This window comes from Schistocerca americana, chromosome 7, assembly GCF_021461395.2.
Source record: "Schistocerca americana isolate TAMUIC-IGC-003095 chromosome 7, iqSchAmer2.1, whole genome shotgun sequence".
Lineage (NCBI taxonomy): Eukaryota > Metazoa > Arthropoda > Insecta > Orthoptera > Acrididae > Schistocerca > Schistocerca americana.
The window spans coordinates 353,633,775-353,651,163 of record NC_060125.1 but is presented as its reverse complement, the minus strand read 5'-3'; the positions used below and the strand labels follow the sequence as shown (position 1 = coordinate 353,651,163).

General features: G+C 42.3%; 1 pseudogene; it reads left to right on the top strand.

Annotated features, from left to right (window-relative positions):
• The first annotated feature begins 14,758 nt into the window (after window positions 1-14,758).
• LOC124623415 lies at window positions 14,759-14,876 on the top strand (annotated as a pseudogene).
• Window positions 14,877-17,389: the final 2,513 nt, after the last annotated feature.

Below are 17,389 nucleotides of genomic sequence, written 5' to 3'. Positions count from 1 at the left end.
AAGAGCGGCGCGTTTCGTCACAAGGTTATTTGGTAACCGTGATAGCGTTACGGAGATGTTTAATAAACTCAAGTGGCACACTCTGCAAGAGAGGCGCTCTGCATCGCGGTGTAGCTTGCTCGCCAGGTTTCGAGAGGGTGCGTTTCTGGATGAGGTATCGAATATATTGCTTCCCCCTACTTATACCTCCCGAGGAGATCACGAATGTAAAATTAGAGAGATTAGAGCGCGCACGGAGGCTTTCAGACAGTCGTTCTTCCCGCGAACCATACGCGACTGGAACAGGAAAGGGAGGTAATGACAGTGGCACGTAAAGTGCCCTCCGCCACACACCGTTGTGTGGCTTGCGGAGTATAAATGTAGATGTAGACATCCTTGCCCGAGGCAGGATTCGAACCTGCAACCGTAGCGGTCGCTCGGCTCCATACTGTAGCGCCTAGAACCGCACGGCCACTCCGGCCGGCAAACAGTGCAGTCATTGTTCTGATGAGATAATAGAGTGATTTGTCTAACGTCCAAAAAGGGAAGGATTATTGGCTTTCAGGCGAAGAGTGGAAGCATTCCTGAAACAGCTAGGTTTGCTAATTGTTCACTAGCCGCCGTGGTTAAAGTATACCGTACATGGCAAAATGGTGCTATCTGAAAATAGTGTTCAGGCATCTGTGGTACACCACGGGCCATAGATGACAGGGTTCAACGGCGATTGCAGAGATGTGTACGGCCAAGTACACGTGCAACTGTTGAGAAACTGTCAGCCCAGATGAACGAAGAGGTTATCAACAGTGGCTCCTGAAGGACCGTCCAGAGAAGTAGCTGCGTATGGGCCTTCACAGCAGGTGTCTTGTTGGTGCAGCCGTGCTCACTGCGGTTCGTTGGCAAAGAAGGCTGGAATTTGCAAGCTAATACCGGAATTGGACGATAGGTGAATTTTCAGATTAATTACGTTTTATGCTTCATCGGAAAGCTGGCTGTGTTCCACTTTTACTCCCCTCTTTACAAGTCAGTTCGTGTATGGTGGAGATAGACTATCGGTAATTTCTCGAATGCCACTGAATTTAGCATGTTGGTCGATTCTTGAGATGTGTTGATTCCTTTTGGAACATGAGTTATCGGAATTTTAAGAACAAACCTTATTGTGCTGCATAACTCCTCTCCTTTAGTGTCTGGCACAGTAGTTAAATGAGCATCTCCATAACGCTCTGTAGTTTAGTAAACAAGCCCTTGACATGCTCTGTATCTAGACTATTCTTCTGCTTCCATAAATACTATGTGATACGTGTGGCAAACTGATTCAATAATCGATCGAAAGAATGTTTGGTACATTGCTTCTCTTGTGATTAGAATTAGGGTTCTTCCGAAGTACTTCTGTAGTATCTGATCTTCTTTAAACCTAATTTTAGGTCATCGTTTCTCTTTACAGTGTTCCGGACGTTAATTCCTTGGTATTTTACGGTTGTAACTTATTATATTGCTGATCATTCATGTAATCGGTCAGTAAACAACAGCCTCATCTGTATCCACGAAGAAATTTCTGCATAACACACACACACACACACACACACACACACACACACACACACACACACACACGCGCGCGCGCGCGCGCATGTAACAGATCATAGGGTGTGCAATGGAAGATTATTATGGTGATTTCTTCCCATTAATAATGGCACGCTGAGTTTATCAGTTATAAAATTCTCAGCCCAATGATAAGTCCCTTTTTATTAGAAGGAAAAGTAGAGGATTTGTTTTGCGGTACAAGTATTAATGATCGGAAAGTAACTGAGGTAACCACTTGCCTCTTACTACTAACATCCAGTGAGATCACTGCCATATCAAAACACTGACATCGCTCATCAGTGTGTAATGCTGTGAACTGATTATGGAATCGTGTTTTTATCACTTTGTTAAAACCGAATCTGTTTATGGGACAGGTTCTAAGATTTTTAGTTGATTACCTAATGACCTGCACAAAAAACTATTCACGTAAAAAAAAAACAACTTCGAGGTACACTCGCTCTACTGTGTTCAGGATACGTCACTCTGTTTGGAAAATGACAAATTCATATCGTAATCCAGTAATGAGGATGTATTCAAGGACTATCAAAGAACAACTAAGGAAGTCTTTTACAACAATTTATCCAATGTACAGCTTGGACACAGCAGTCTGAAAAGCTTGTAAGGGTGTTGCAGGGTAGGGTGCGTTGCGAAATGATTGCTTAAAACAAACCTCGATACACTACGACGTTTCTGCATTAATTACTATTGAATTTAGACAGTCGGGTGTTGTGAAACAAATTCAAGCGAGACAGTGTCGCCAGAAATGGTGTCGCCAAACGCGTTCTTCATTTGGTTTCCTAAAACTGGACAATACAACGATACAAAAATAGGTGACAGGACGGTATTAATGATGAAAGCCGAGCCAAGGTCTGAGCAGTCTCGTGCGCTATCGTCTACGCTAAGAGAACAACTGATACTGGTTGTATCTGGCGATCCGCTTGAATTGGAGCTCACAAGATCCTGATTGGCCAACTTGAGTGCTAATTAACTCGGAAACGGTGCAACATAATAAATATTTCTCACCACATCTCGCTTTACAAACTTTTCAGACCACCCTACACAGTGTCGTATAGCCTGTATCACCATTATTGTTACTGTTATTATTATTATTATTATTATTATTATTAGTGGTAGTAGAAGCAACAGTAGTAGAAGTACTGTTAGTATCAATTTTGTTAGTTCTTTGTCAGTACTGTATATTCTCGTTGTCTCTAAATTCGTTCATATCATCTTCAATTGTATTAATACTGCTTTATTACTATTACACAAATTAAAATTCTCAGACACTGTTGCTAGGAATTGGCTCAACCTGCAGTCAATGACTTTGAAGTAGTCTTCATTAAGAACTATTTGTGAGAAGCCTAACTGATGGTACGCAGGTAGAACATAATATTAGTTTTATTGATGAGCGAGCAATGCTACAGGATTTTTCTGACTATGGGGCAAAAAATATATTGCATGGGTGATTCACTCTGTGAAGTAGCTGTCGTTAGGCAAATTGCCGTTTCTGTAGACAGGATGGACGTAGACTGAGCCTGATGTTCACCTTTAACTGGTAATGCTCTTTTGGAGCAACATCTGTGACTATAGTGCACGTTGTTTTAGCTGAATGATTGTGGAATTCACGTCATTTTTTTCGGCGCTTTGATGCACAGAAAATATTTACAGCTGTAATAGAGGGATCAACAAACTTCGCTGTAAAATCTCGTACATAGTTTACCATTTTGGAGTGCTAGTATCGAAGCCGGCTGGAGTGGCCGAGCGGTTCTAGGCGCTACAGTTTGGAACCGCGCGACCGCTACGGTCGCCGGTTCGAATCCTGCCTCGGGCATGGGTGTGTGTGATGTCCTTAGGTTAGTTCGGTTTAATTAGTTCTAAGTTCTAGGGGACTGATGACCTCAGAAGTTAAGTCCCATAGAGCTCAGAGCCATTTGAACCATTTGCTAGTATCGAAAATATGTATTACTTTTCTACACAACACCAGTTGCATAATCATCAGCTGTCAGACTGTATTAGTCTGAATTTTGGTAATACGTTTTCAAGAAAATTTCTGAACTTCTGAAGATCCCTGGTATGGTACTAAAATATTACTTAATTGTTGTGTACGACTTCATACGCAATGGTGAGGAGAGGTGGGTTACAGAGTGGTGCGGCAACTGTCGTCGTAGAAAAGCTGGACAGTAGCAGAAGTGATTAATAGACAAGTGAATACAACGAACAGAAGATTTGCTTAACTTGTATTTGTCCAAGCAAACGAATACTTAATACACATATGGCAGCAAGAAATAGAGTCCAGCTCGAACAATAATAACAACGATGGAGTAGGAATAGCGACAATGTGGCTTACGCATAGCGGTCCGCAGCGATGTGTCACCATCGAAGTGGGCTGAGCGGCTGCCGCCGGCTGTCCAACGTTGCAGCGGCAGAGGGTGGTCATAGTGCACGGCCGCTGGACGCCTGGCTCAGTGGACGTGTTCCATAGGCTTCGCCGAATTCAGCACGACCGCTGCCGGTGTTGGGCGGAAACTTGCGACTCCGTTACTAATGGCAAGGTGATATCGATACATGATACTACATTAATAGGTTTCGTGTAAGAAGCTGAAAAATTAGATACTGCAGTTATTCAGTTATGATGTAACTGGTTCTAAAATGTATTTGTTTTGACAACTTCAAAACTTAGTATACGACAACCCATAATACGATTGAAACCAGCTCACTTGTAACTAGAAAAGCATCGAATGGAGTTTCTAAAATGATCACATTACCTGAAGGGTTCTGAGACTGAGATTTGACAATTATCTCGATTGTATCAGTGAGAACAAAGGCCGCAGAAAACATAGAGTGAATTAGTAGTATAGGGAGGAAGGAGAAAGAGAGAGAGAAACAACATGGGAAGGGACATCAACGGTCACGTAACATGAAAAGGCAGAAATTACACAATGATTCTGAAATTAGCCCCTCACAGGTATTCTGGTCGTCTCACTATACGTGTCATGTCAGAGGAGAGAGGAGTGTGGTAGGAGGGAAGTGCTCAAAGCAACTTGCCAAACACGAGTAATCAAGCCAAAGCAGCAAAACTCAGCCGTTTCATTTTAGTATGGTTAGCCGTCAATGTTAGAAGTTCCACCTATCAAGATGCGGTTGGTTTACCATAACTCCGGAACAGCTGTACATAGCCAGCATAAGTGAACTGAGTCTGAGGAATAATCCTGTCCAAGTCACCATCAATAGCGGGAGCCCAGTCCCATAGACGAACTGATGTAAATGCGTGACGACCCTTTCAAACAGAATGTGAGCAGTCGATGATGCCTCTATTCTTGTCATCAGTGTGTAATAGCAAGTGTTTATTAGTTACATACGACTACAATGTACATGCAGTTCGGTCCACGGCATTCTTCCTTGGGAACAAATGACAAAATATTACCACAGTTTTCAAACTACAGAAAAAGACCAAAAACAACAAAAAGTAATAATCAGGGTCATATCAGAGATCTTTTAAAACGTTGAGGATTTTACCCACACCATGCGAGTACAATGATTAAAATTATGATTAAAATTATGAATAAAATTACTTTTACTGAACATTTGACTTGACGTATTCCATATGGTTTCCACCAGGCAGAGCGCACGGACCGAACTGCACGCCGTTGCCAAACTGCCAAAACTAATGGTCAGTTTATTTCCATCGTTGGGCCAGAGATCATTATGAAACGTGAGTATTTCGTTGCAGTCGGTGTGTGTGTTTGTGTTTGTGTGTGTGTGTGTGTGTGTGTGTGTGTGTGTGTGTGTGTGCGTGTGTGTGTGTGTCGTTTTTGCTGTATTTATCATGTCTGATGAAATGCGAAATAAAAGTTGCAGATCCAGGATTCGTGAGCGAAACTCATTAAGATAGAAAGCCGGACAAGGAATTGCGTTTAAAGGATGACCGTGGCAACTCGTCTGCATTGAGCGGGGACACTTTGAGAGTCAGGTGGAAAATGAGGGACTTCCCTTACCGGTTCCCGAAGTCGCCACGATTAAGATTAGTGAAATGACCGTATTTTGTATTGGTAAAGAAAGGAAGATAAACAGGACCCTCTTGTCTTTAAACGCCCAATAACGGGAGATGTATTCAGAAATCCGTAACTAATCTCGATTCTTTCGTACAAGACCCGATTCAGCGCCACATATACAATGACTATCATTGCAGAGTTCGCCAAACATCAGATAAGTTTCGTACGACATTGCGTGAGTCCGAAATTTTAAAGGCAGCAAATCATCGTAGCAACTGGTGCTGTAGAGACTCGGTACTAATTACAAAAATATTGAACGCCGTAAAATGGTGATTTAACGAGCAGACATACTAGCATGGTGTTGCAGATTTTTGCGTCAAGTAAAAGACATTAATTTCACGGACATTGTTTGGATCGACGAAAAATGGATGAATAATAGTCATGTTGGACTGACGACAAAGGAGAAGGTATGTCACGCACCACCGGCAATGGTGGAAGATTTATTCGTTTGCATTCTTGTCACTACAATGGTTTTATTTATGGTTGTCAACTGCTTTTCAAACCGAGGAAAAGGTCACAGGACCGTGAATAAATCAATCAAGAATCACTTTTAAACTGGCTCGAAAATAGTTTTTTGCCAAGTTCCGACAGTCCATCAATAATTACTCTCGACTAAGCCTCATGCCATTCAGTTTTAAAGGATAAGGGTCCCACCCTGTGCTCTAGGTAGGAAGGCAGTATAGGCAGTATTCGGTGGTTACGACGACACGAAGCTACTTTGAATGGTACACAGAGAGAAGTATAATTATTAGAACTCGTGTCATTCCAGAAACCACAAATACAGTCGTACGTTATCGACGAGGCAGGTTATCAATACGGAAATAGTGTCATCAGACTAACACTTCATCACTGCCATTTTAACGCAGCTGAATATATTTGGGCACAAGAGATAGGTTATGTTGCTCGCGAAAGTAAAAACTGACTATAAGTGAAACAGAAAAAAGAAATAAATTACGTCCAGGAAAATGTCATATAAAAGGACTGGAGTGTTGTTTTGACGCATAAGAAGCGAGTAATTGACGAAGCGTTGAATAATATAACTCTTCTCGAGGATAGGTTGATGCAATTTATTATTGTTTCCAGCTGTTCATCCAATTCGCTAAGTTCCAGTGACTCTGAAAAGAGTGGTATCTCAACGCAGCTGCCTGTAGCTGGCAGTTGTGGAGTTATGTACACCGAAAACGTTCCCATACTTTACAAAATTATGCTTTATTTACACGCGCCCTGCTTGTGTAGTACATAACCTTTAGAGTACCAACTAAGTCTGCTGCTGACACGTCAGCTGGTGTAGCCAATCTCAGGACAGCATCAGCTAACCAATGAAAGCTAGAAATTATAGTTTCTTTTTAGCGATGAAACTAAACCTTGAGTTTTCTCGTAGATGTTTGCTTTAATCGCCCTGAACAAAGCTAGTGTGATTAATAATTTTGTTACAGGTTGCTGATCGGTTTTCTCGGATACAGTACCCATCACGAGTTTGTCGTTACGTTAGCTGTCGGAGCATAAGTTGAAATTCATGGCTACGAAACGTGTTGTGTGCCGCAGTAGAGTCATAGATCACTTAAGACGAGCTATCGACATGATTTGGTCATATGTTGCCTTTTTGCATCGTTTGCAATTGCAGACACAAAGAGCACGCACAAAAATTAGTGGAAAGAACGCTCGTACGCATTTAGATTAGATTAGATTAATTCTTGTTCCATAGATCATGAATGCGACACTTCGTAATGATGTGGAACGTGTCAGGTTAATAAAAGATGTCTGTACAAGATATTACATTACACAAAATATTGCATGACACTAATGATTAAGTTTTTTTCCCCTTAATTTATATCTAAAAATTCAGCCAATGAGTAGAAGGAGTTGTCATTTAGAGATTCTTTTAATTTATTTTTACATGTTAGTTGGCTATCTGTCAGGCTTTTGATGCTGTTTGGTAGGTGACCAAAGACTTTTCTGGCAGCATAATTTACCCCTTCCTGTGGCAAACTCAGATTTAACCCTGCATAGTGAAGATCATCCTTTCTCCTGGTGTTATAGCTATGCACACTGCTATTGCTTTGCAACTGGGTTGGATTATTAACAACAAAATTCATAAGTGAATATATATGCTGTGAGGATCCCTTGATCCTCAAACAGATGGCTGCAGGATGACCGTGGGTGGACACCAGCAATTATTCTGATTACACGTTTTTGAGCAATGAATACTTTTCTACTCAACGATGAATTACCCCAGAATATGATGCCATACGAAAGCAGTGAATGAAAGTAGGCACAGTAAGCTAATTTACTGAGATTCTTATCGCCAAAATTTGCAATAACCCTAATAGCATACGTAGCTGAACTCAGACGTTTCAGCAGACCATCAATATGTTGCTTACAGTTTAGCACCTCTCATCAATGGACACACCTAAAAATTTTGAAAATTCTACCTTAGCTACAGACTTCTGTCCAAAGTCTATATTTATTACTGGAGTTGTGCCATTTACTGTATGGAACTGTATGTATTGTGTTTTACCAAAATTTAAAGAGAGTCCGTTTGCTGAGAACCACTTAATAATTTTGTGAATAACATCATTTACAATTGCATCACTTAGTTCTTGGATGTTATTTCTATACTTTTATCATCAGCAAAAAGAACTAACTGCATCTTCATCAATGTGGAATGGTAAGTCATTAATGTATATCAACAACAGTAAAGGACCTAAGACCGAACCCTGTGGGACCCTGTACTTGATAGCCCCCCCCCCCCCCCCAGTTTGAGGAATCAGCTGTTGTTTTAACATTACATGAACCACTTTTTTCAACTTTCTGCATTCTTCCAGTTAAGTATGAATTAAACCATTTGTGCATTGCTCCACCCAAACCATGATGATTTAGCTTATCTAAAAGAATTCCATGATTTACACAATCAAAGGCCTTTCAGAGATCACAAAAAATACCAATGGGTGATGTCCGGTTATTCAGAGCATTTAATATTTGATCAGTGAAAGCGTATATAGCATTTTCTATTGAAAAGCCTTTCTGAAAACCAAACTGACATTTTGTTAGTACTTTATTTTTACAAATATGGGAGGCTACTCGTGAATACATTACCTTCTCAAAAATTTTTAATAGAGTTGTCAGAAGAGAGATTGGAAGGTAGTTGTTGACATCCGACGAATCCCCCTTTTTATGCAATGGCATATATCAGTCTATCGGGGAAAACACCCTGCTCCAAAGTGCTGTTACATATGTGGCTGAGAATCCTACTTACCTGTGGGGAACAAGCTTTAAGTACCTTGCTGGAAATGCCATCAATTCCGTAAGAGCTTTTCCTTTTCAGTGAGTTTATTATTTTACTAATTTCAGAGGGGGAGGTTGATGGAATTACAGTTGTTTCAAACTGCACAGGTATGGCTTCTTCTATTAGCAGCCTTGCCTCTTCTAGTGTATGTTCTCGTGTCCATACATTGCCTCATTGTTGAAGCAGAGTGCCATGTATCCATTTATTTATTTGGCAATTTGTGCTGCGTTTATTTTGATGAAAGGCAACAGAAAAAGACATTGAGGCAACTATGGATAAAACAGTATCTAAGTTAAAGTGATTTGGAAAATACGAACTGACAGCGATGTTCATGTTTTCAAATTTCACACCGAAGTCACAGAGAGATTTAAGATTTTCTGTTTGGGAAACTACTGCTATGAGGCTGGCAACAACATTTCGTTCTCTGGCAACTGGCGACTCACATACCTCTTTGAGCTATTTATTTCGCATTTCAGGACAAAGCATTTCAGTAAATATTCCTGAAAGTGAGAAATACTTTAGATAGATTCATACTCATTATGTGAATGATAATTTACTTTCAATGCATGATTATATTTCATTGTATAAAAGCCAGTCAATAATGATTGTAATATATTATATCGGTTAACATCCTTGTACCCAACAAATCGTGAACGCTATAGACCCATGAATGCACTAGAACGGATGTTCTGCTTTCCAGTTTTGTATTTTTTGCCTTATCAAAGTCCTTCATTTCAATTTCTAATTGTTTATTAAGGAGGTCCCAATTTCCCATATTTTATTTTGTTCAGATGTCAGGCTTTTCAATTTTTGAGCTTTTAAGTCTCCGTAATATTGGCATTCGTCCACATATGCGCTTTCCATACATTTTTAGCCTTCTTGTTATCCTTTTTTCTATCTCGAGATTGATCTTATTCTTTACAGTAATTATTATGATGGGAGACTTTTTATCTAACTTGACGCTTAGGGCGTCACATACCAAATTTTTACTCAAATAATCTTTGGAAGCGGCCTTCCACATGGATTCTCTTTTTCTGTAATCATCTATAACTTTCACAATGCTTTCTTTGGAGTCAACAGACATAATTGCACACGAATCGCCTTAAACAAAAAACTCAACATATTATACAATGAAACTAAAGTGGGACACAGTTACCGGTCGTCTGCTAAATGGCGCAAGAAATTCCCATCGAACCTGGGAAGCAATGAGCTATTACGCTCGTCCTCCAATGTGAAGAAATTATGCATGCACAAATATGCATGTGTGTTCGGGCTGTTGAAAATGTAAAGCGCATGCGCAAAGTTGACCAGAAAAATTACATCGCGTGGATGCACCCATGGAGCATTTCACGTTCCCGTCGTACCACACGGCGGGCGCTGCTAACATCGCTTCGTGTTATACGTAACAGCACTTGCGTCTGAAGCGACTCGCCTTGTTTGTGTGTCGCTCACAACCGAGCGAGGCCGGCAGTCAGTCTGGAAACAATGTAGCGGCAAGTGACAAACAAGTAATTTTTATCAGACTATGGTGAGTTATGCACATCAATAATAACCTTTACAATCACCGAACAAGGAGCTCTGTCCAAGAACATGGAACAACGTATAAACTGAACTTGCCACTACCAAGACAGCATAAACATGAAATTTAAGACTGCGTTTTCTTCTAATGTATAACATCATACAATAAACTAGACAGTGAGACTATGGAGAATACGAAGACAAATTTACTTATAAAGGCCGTTAAAAAATACCTGTTCACCTTCACTTTCTGTGCAGTCAAGGCTTACTTAGATAACACAGAGTAAAGGTTTGGTAACAATGTACATAAGTAAATAATAATAATAATAATAATAATAATAATAATGGAGTAACACAAACAGAGAAGCACTCAATATACTTACACGATCACAATGCCACAAATATAGAATACATCACATACGTTCAGAAACAGAAAGATTCACATTAAGGAGAAAGGTAGGAGGAAGGGGATTTATCGACATAAAAAACCTACATTATGGACAGGCAGAAAATTTTAAAAAATTCTTTCTAGAACGAGCAGAAACTAGCAAAATACACAAATCAATCACTCATATAAATACATCGGCTACACCACTGCAATTTCATAACCACTTCTACAAGCCTTTAGATCACATAACATCAACAGATACAAAGAAAGTAAATTGGAAAAAGAAAACACTACATGGCAAGCATCCGTATCATCTAACACAGCCACACATCGATCAAGACGGATCCAACACATGGCTAAGAAAAGGCAGTATATACAGTGAGACGGAAGGATTCATGATTGCAATACAGGATCAAACAATAAGCACCAGATATTACAGCAAGCATATTATTAAAGATCCCAGTACCGCAACAGATAAATGCAGACTTTGCAAACAACAAATAGAAACAGTAGATAACATCACAAGCGGATGTATAATACTAGCAAATACAGAATACCCCAGAAGACATGACTATGTAGCAAAAATAATACATCAACAACTTGCCATACAACATAAACTAATAAAACAACACGTTCCCACATACAAGTATGCACCACAAAATGTACTGGAGAATGATGAATACAAATTATACTGGAACAGAACCATTATAACAGATAAAACAACACCACGTAACAAACCTGACATCATACTCACCAATAAAAAGAAGAAATTAACACAACTAATCGAAATATCCATACCCAATACAACAAATATACAGAAGAAAACAGGAGAAAAAATTGAAGAATACATCCAACTGGCTGAGGAAGTTAAGGACATGTGGCATCAGGATAAAGTTGACAATATACCAATTGTGCTATCAACTACAGGAGTCATACCACACAATATCCACCAGTACATCAACGCAACACAGCTACATCCAAACGTATATATACAACTTCAGAAATCTGTAATTATTGGTACATGTTCAATTACCCGAAAGTTCCTAAATGCAATGTAACATATACCTTACAGTTAAAAGGAAGTGACGCTTGATCAAGGTCCGCGTCACTTTCTATTTTTAACCAGACATAACGTCTGAGAAAGGAAAATAATGATAATAATAGCAATAATAATATGTGTGTCATACGATACAACACATTGACACTAGGCTTCTTTTCAATACGTCACTTGTTAAGTCCTCCTCTTTCTCAATCAAACATTTCATTCATTATAGAAGGATGCTTACTCAGTTTTTCAGACAGCAAATGGGAAGTTTAGAAAAACAAACTGCAAGTCAAATATCGTTTCAACGATGCTAATTTCAGCTGATGGCGTGTGTAATGTTACATTATGAAATAGTGCGTGTTTAGTGCGCGTAGTATGTGCGATGACTGGTAATGAGAAAAGAGTGAACACTGTTGCAGGAACTGTATATATATCTATTGAAACATGTCTTCGTAGAATACTATTATACAACAGTTTTGTGCAACCGAATGAGGTTGCGCTGTTTTAAGCAAACCAGCCTTGTAGCGGGGATGCTGGAGGCTCCAATCTTCATCCACCAATACTTATTTAGGTTTAGCATAGTTTCTGTAAATTACCGGGATGGTTCCTACCGTAAAGCCATGAGCCGACAACCTGTCCCATCCTTGTCCACCCAGTCTTTAAATGCCAGTATATAACCTCGCCGAATAAATATTGGTCGCACAGGTGAATCATTAAGCCTCTACAGATGCCCAACCAGTCGCGGACTACATCCGCATGGGCAGTGGCCAGAGACACATTTCTGTTTCAAGTGGACATTGTACTATATATGTTTAAATGTACGGAAGTGATAGTGTGACAAAAAGGGGCAAACGTGTTTGGTCGTGCCCACGACCACATTGTGTGTAAAATTGCTATACTTGTTGATATTTCGCGGCGGACTGTTCAGAGTGTCTATAAGCAGTGGTATATAACACGTGGCCACGGATTGTGGACGGCAAAAGATTATGACTGAGGTGGACTCGATACGTGTTTCACGGACTGTAAATCAAAATCGCTTCCAAACCCGACATTAATTGCGGCGGGAAATGAATGAAGCCCCACACCGAACTATTAGCTAGAGAACGTTGTGACGGGAACTGCGTGCTATGAACACTGGAAGTTATTCACTTCGCAAGAGGTCATTCCTCATACGGGCACATGAAGCAGCGTGTTTTCAACGAGCTAGAAATTATCGAACGTGTACATTCGCTGACTGATGGAACGTAATTTGGTCTGACGAGTCAAGTTTTTGCCTATATTCAAATGACGCAAGTAGTCGAGTGTACCGGAGGCCAAATGAAACATTTCATCCTGAATGAGTGCAAAGTCAGGTCCAAGCTGAAGGTGGAGGTGCCACGATTTGGAGGTGTTTTCCTGCACACTGTGTTGAGCATTAAAATGAACCAGCATGTTTGTTTAAGCATTTTGAAACATCTGGTGTTGTTCTTCAATCAACATCTGTATGATGTGTATGGTATTGATACCACTATTTTTCAAGACGACAACAACAAAGTCCAAGAGTCTCGAAGAATATTTGGCTGGTCTCCTGAATACTCCCTCACCCTGTTATACCTTGATGGGCCTGCAAAATCATCTGACTTGAACCCCTAGGAAATTTGAAAGGCATGTTACAACAGTGGGTAAAACGTCGACATCGGCATCCCCTCAAATTGGTGGAATTACGAGAACAATACCTCAGCGACTGGTTCTATCTGGATGCGAGGAACCTGACAACCTTTACGGCCTTACTACTTAAACGAATCTAGACGGTAATATAGTCCAGAGGGGGAATTACGTGGTATTAAACGATGCTTATAATTACTAATCTAGGGGTGAGTAATTTCTTGTTCCACAAGATTTGGTACGTAGGACATCCCCAGCTGAGAGACACGACAGCTAAATTAGAGATCTCCGCTTCAGTTGTACTAATATTTATTCAGACCACAACCGGTATCGCGATTTTAAAGTCCCGTCTTCAGACGTACGAAATTATTTTCGTTGGTAATACATAACATGTGGTCGGGCAGTCATTGCAAGAGTTCCACTCACTGCATGTTGGCGGTAACTGTCGGCAACTGTGCAGCCGCACATTAGGGACGCCAACATGCAGTGAGTGGAAGTCCTGCACTGGCAGCCCGACCGCATGTTATGTATTACCAGTAAAAATAATTTCATACACCTAAAGATGGGATTTTAGAATCTCAAAACCGGTCGCTAATCGAATAAACAGTACTACAACTGAAGCAGATCTGTCTAATTTAATCATAAATTTTTTGTCCGGCGAGTTTACAAACATATATGAATTAAGTTTCTTTTTGTTCTTCAACTTTAATACCATGACACATGCAGTACTATTGTAAAAGCGATCAACGGATGAGAAAATTACTCGGGCACTATTACTACTTCTATAACTTCCTCCAACGAGACTGTTCCTAGTGTCTCCATCTACCACAGGCTAGTTCTGTTGAGTAGAGTCCTTACAAAAAATCTCCCAAGTCTTCTGGACTTGATTTAAAAATGCTGATTACTTGCTGCTCTTTACCTGACTTCTGCTGCAACTGCGGGAATACAGAGCGCCCATTACTGCTACATAGCACGAGAATCCTCTTTTTATTAATGTTTCCATATACGTTTGGCTTCCTAGCAACGCTGGGCATTCAAATTGAAACTGTTGAAATGCATCCTTTTCCTGACATTCTTATTGGCAACTGTTACTTCCCACAACTCCATTTCCCATTCTCATTTCCTGCTCCACTATTATTTTATTCCCGCCGAACGTCCTGTCTACCTCCGTAGTTCAGTGGTCAGAAGCCTGACTACTATGTGATGGAACCGGGTTCAATTCTCGGGACTGCAAGAGATTTGTCCTTGGTGGGATGACTAGACAGACCAACGGCCTTGCCACAGTGGTAACACCGGTTCCCGTCAGATCACCGAAGTAAAGCGCTGTCGGGCTGCGGTAGCACTTGGATGGGTGACTATCCGGTCTGCCGAGCGCTGTTGGCAAGCGGGGTGCACTCAGCCCTTGTGAGGCAAACTGAGGAGCTACTTGATTGAGAAGTAGCGGCTCCGGTCTCGGAAACTGACATACGGCCGGGAGAGAGGTGCGCTGACCACATGCCCCTCCATATCCGCATTCAGTGACGCCTGTGGGCTGAGGATGACACGGCAGCCGGTCGGTACCGTTGCGCCTTCATGGCCTGTTCGGGAGGAGTTTAGTTTAGCTTTTTAGGGATCACTGGACGGGGTTGCACTCACTCATGAGATCAGGTCTGGAGCTACTTCAATGAGAAGTAGCGACACCAATATCAAAAAAGACGACAACAGCTAAGAGAGTGGTGCACTGACACCATGCCCCTCCGTACCTCTCCGATGATGTCACCGGCAGAGGATGACGACATGGTCGGACGCTCTCGATTGTCCAGTTAGGCCAAAACGGTGGAACTTTGCTTTGGTTTAGCACATATCTTGTCCTAGGGGTGGGAAATTGCCCCTAAAGGCGGAAGAATCAGCAATGATCAACGACATGAAGATGCAGAAGGCAATGGAAACCACTGCATTAAAGACACGTAACGTGTATCCACAGGACATGTGGCCTGTAATTGAGGAAGTGTCATGATGATCTCTCAATTGGCAAAGGATTCCGGAATAGTCCCCCATTCGGATCTCCGGGAGGGGACTGCCAAGGGGGAGGTTACCATGAGAAAAAGATTGAATAATCAACGAAAGGATAACGTTCTACGAGTCGGGGCGTGGAATGTCAGAAACTTGAACGTGGTAGGGAAACTAGAAAATCTGAAAAGGGAAATGCAAAGGCTCAAACTAGATTTAGTAGGGGTCAGTGAAGTGAAGTAGAAGGAAGACAAGGATTTCTGGTCAGATGAGTATCGGGTAATATCAACAGCAGCAGAAAATGGTATAACAGGTGTAGGATTCGTTATGAATAGGAACGTAGGGCAGAGGGTGTGTTACTGTGAACAGTTCAGTGACCGGGTTGTTCTAATCAGAATCGACAGCAGACCAACACCGACAACGATAGTTCAGGTATACATGCCGACGTCGCAAGCTGAAGATGAACAGATAGAGAAAGTGTATGAGGATATTGAAAGGGTAATGCAGTATGTAAAGGGGGACGAAAATCTAATAGTCATGGGCGACTGGAATGCAGTTGTAGGGGAAGGAGTAGAAGAAAAGGTTACAGGAGAATATGGGCTTGGGACAAGGAATGAAAGAGGAGAAAGACTAGTTGAGTTCTGTAACAAGTTTCAGCTACACTCCTGGAAATGGAAAAAAGAACACATTGACACCGGTGTGTCAGACCCACCATACTTGCTCCGGACACTGCGAGAGGGCTGTACAAGCAATGATCACACGCACGGCACAGCGGACACACCAGGAACCGCGGTGTTGGCCGTCGAATGGCGCTAGCTGCGCAGCATTTGTGCACCGCCGCCGTCAGTGTCAGCCAGTTTGCCGTGGCATACGGAGCTCCATCGCAGTCTTTAACACTGGTAGCATGCCGCGACAGCGTGGACGTGAACCGTATGTGCAGTTGACAGACTTTGAGCGAGGGCGTATAGTGGGCATGCGGGAGGCCGGGTGGACGTACCGCCGAATTGCTCAACACGTGGGGCGTGAGGTCTCCACAGTACATCGATGTTGTCGCCAGTGGTCGGCGGAAGGTGCACGTGCCCGTCGACCTGGGACCGGACCGCAGCGACGCACGGATGCACGCCAAGACCATAGGATCCTACGCAGTGCCGTAGGGGACCGCACCGCCACTTCCCAGCAAATTAGGGACACTGTTGCTCCTGGGGTATCGGCGAGGACCATTCGCAACCGTCTCCATGAAGCTGGGCTACGGTTCCGCACACCGTTAGGCCGTCTTCCACTCACGCCCCAACATCGTGCAGCCCGCCTCCAGTGGTGTCGCGACAGGCGTGAATGGAGGGACGAATGGAGACGTGTCGTCTTCAGCGATGAGAGTCGCTTCTGCCTTGGTGCCAATGATGGTCGTATGCGTGTTTGGCGTCGTGCAGGTGAGCGCCACAATCAGGACTGCATACGACCGAAGCACACAGGGCCAACACCCGGCACCATGGTGTGGGGAGCGATCTCCTACACTGGCCGTACACCACTGGTGATCGTCGAGGGGACACTGAATAGTGCACGGTACATCCAAACCGTCATCGAACCCATCGTTCTACCATTCCTAGACCGGCAAGGGAACTTGCTGTTCCAACAGGACAATGCACGTCCGCATGTATCCCGTGCCACCCAACGTGCTCTAGAAGGTGTAAGTCAACTACCCTGGTCAGCAAGATCTCCGGATCTGTCCCCCATTGAGCATGTTTGGGACTGGATGAAGCGTCGTCTCACGCGGTCTGCACGTCCAGCGCGAACGCTGGTCCAACTGAGGCGCCAGGTGGAAATGGCATGGCAAGCCGTTCCACAGGACTACATCCAGCATCTCTACGATCGTCTCCATGGGAGAATAGCAGCCTGCATTGCTGCGAAAG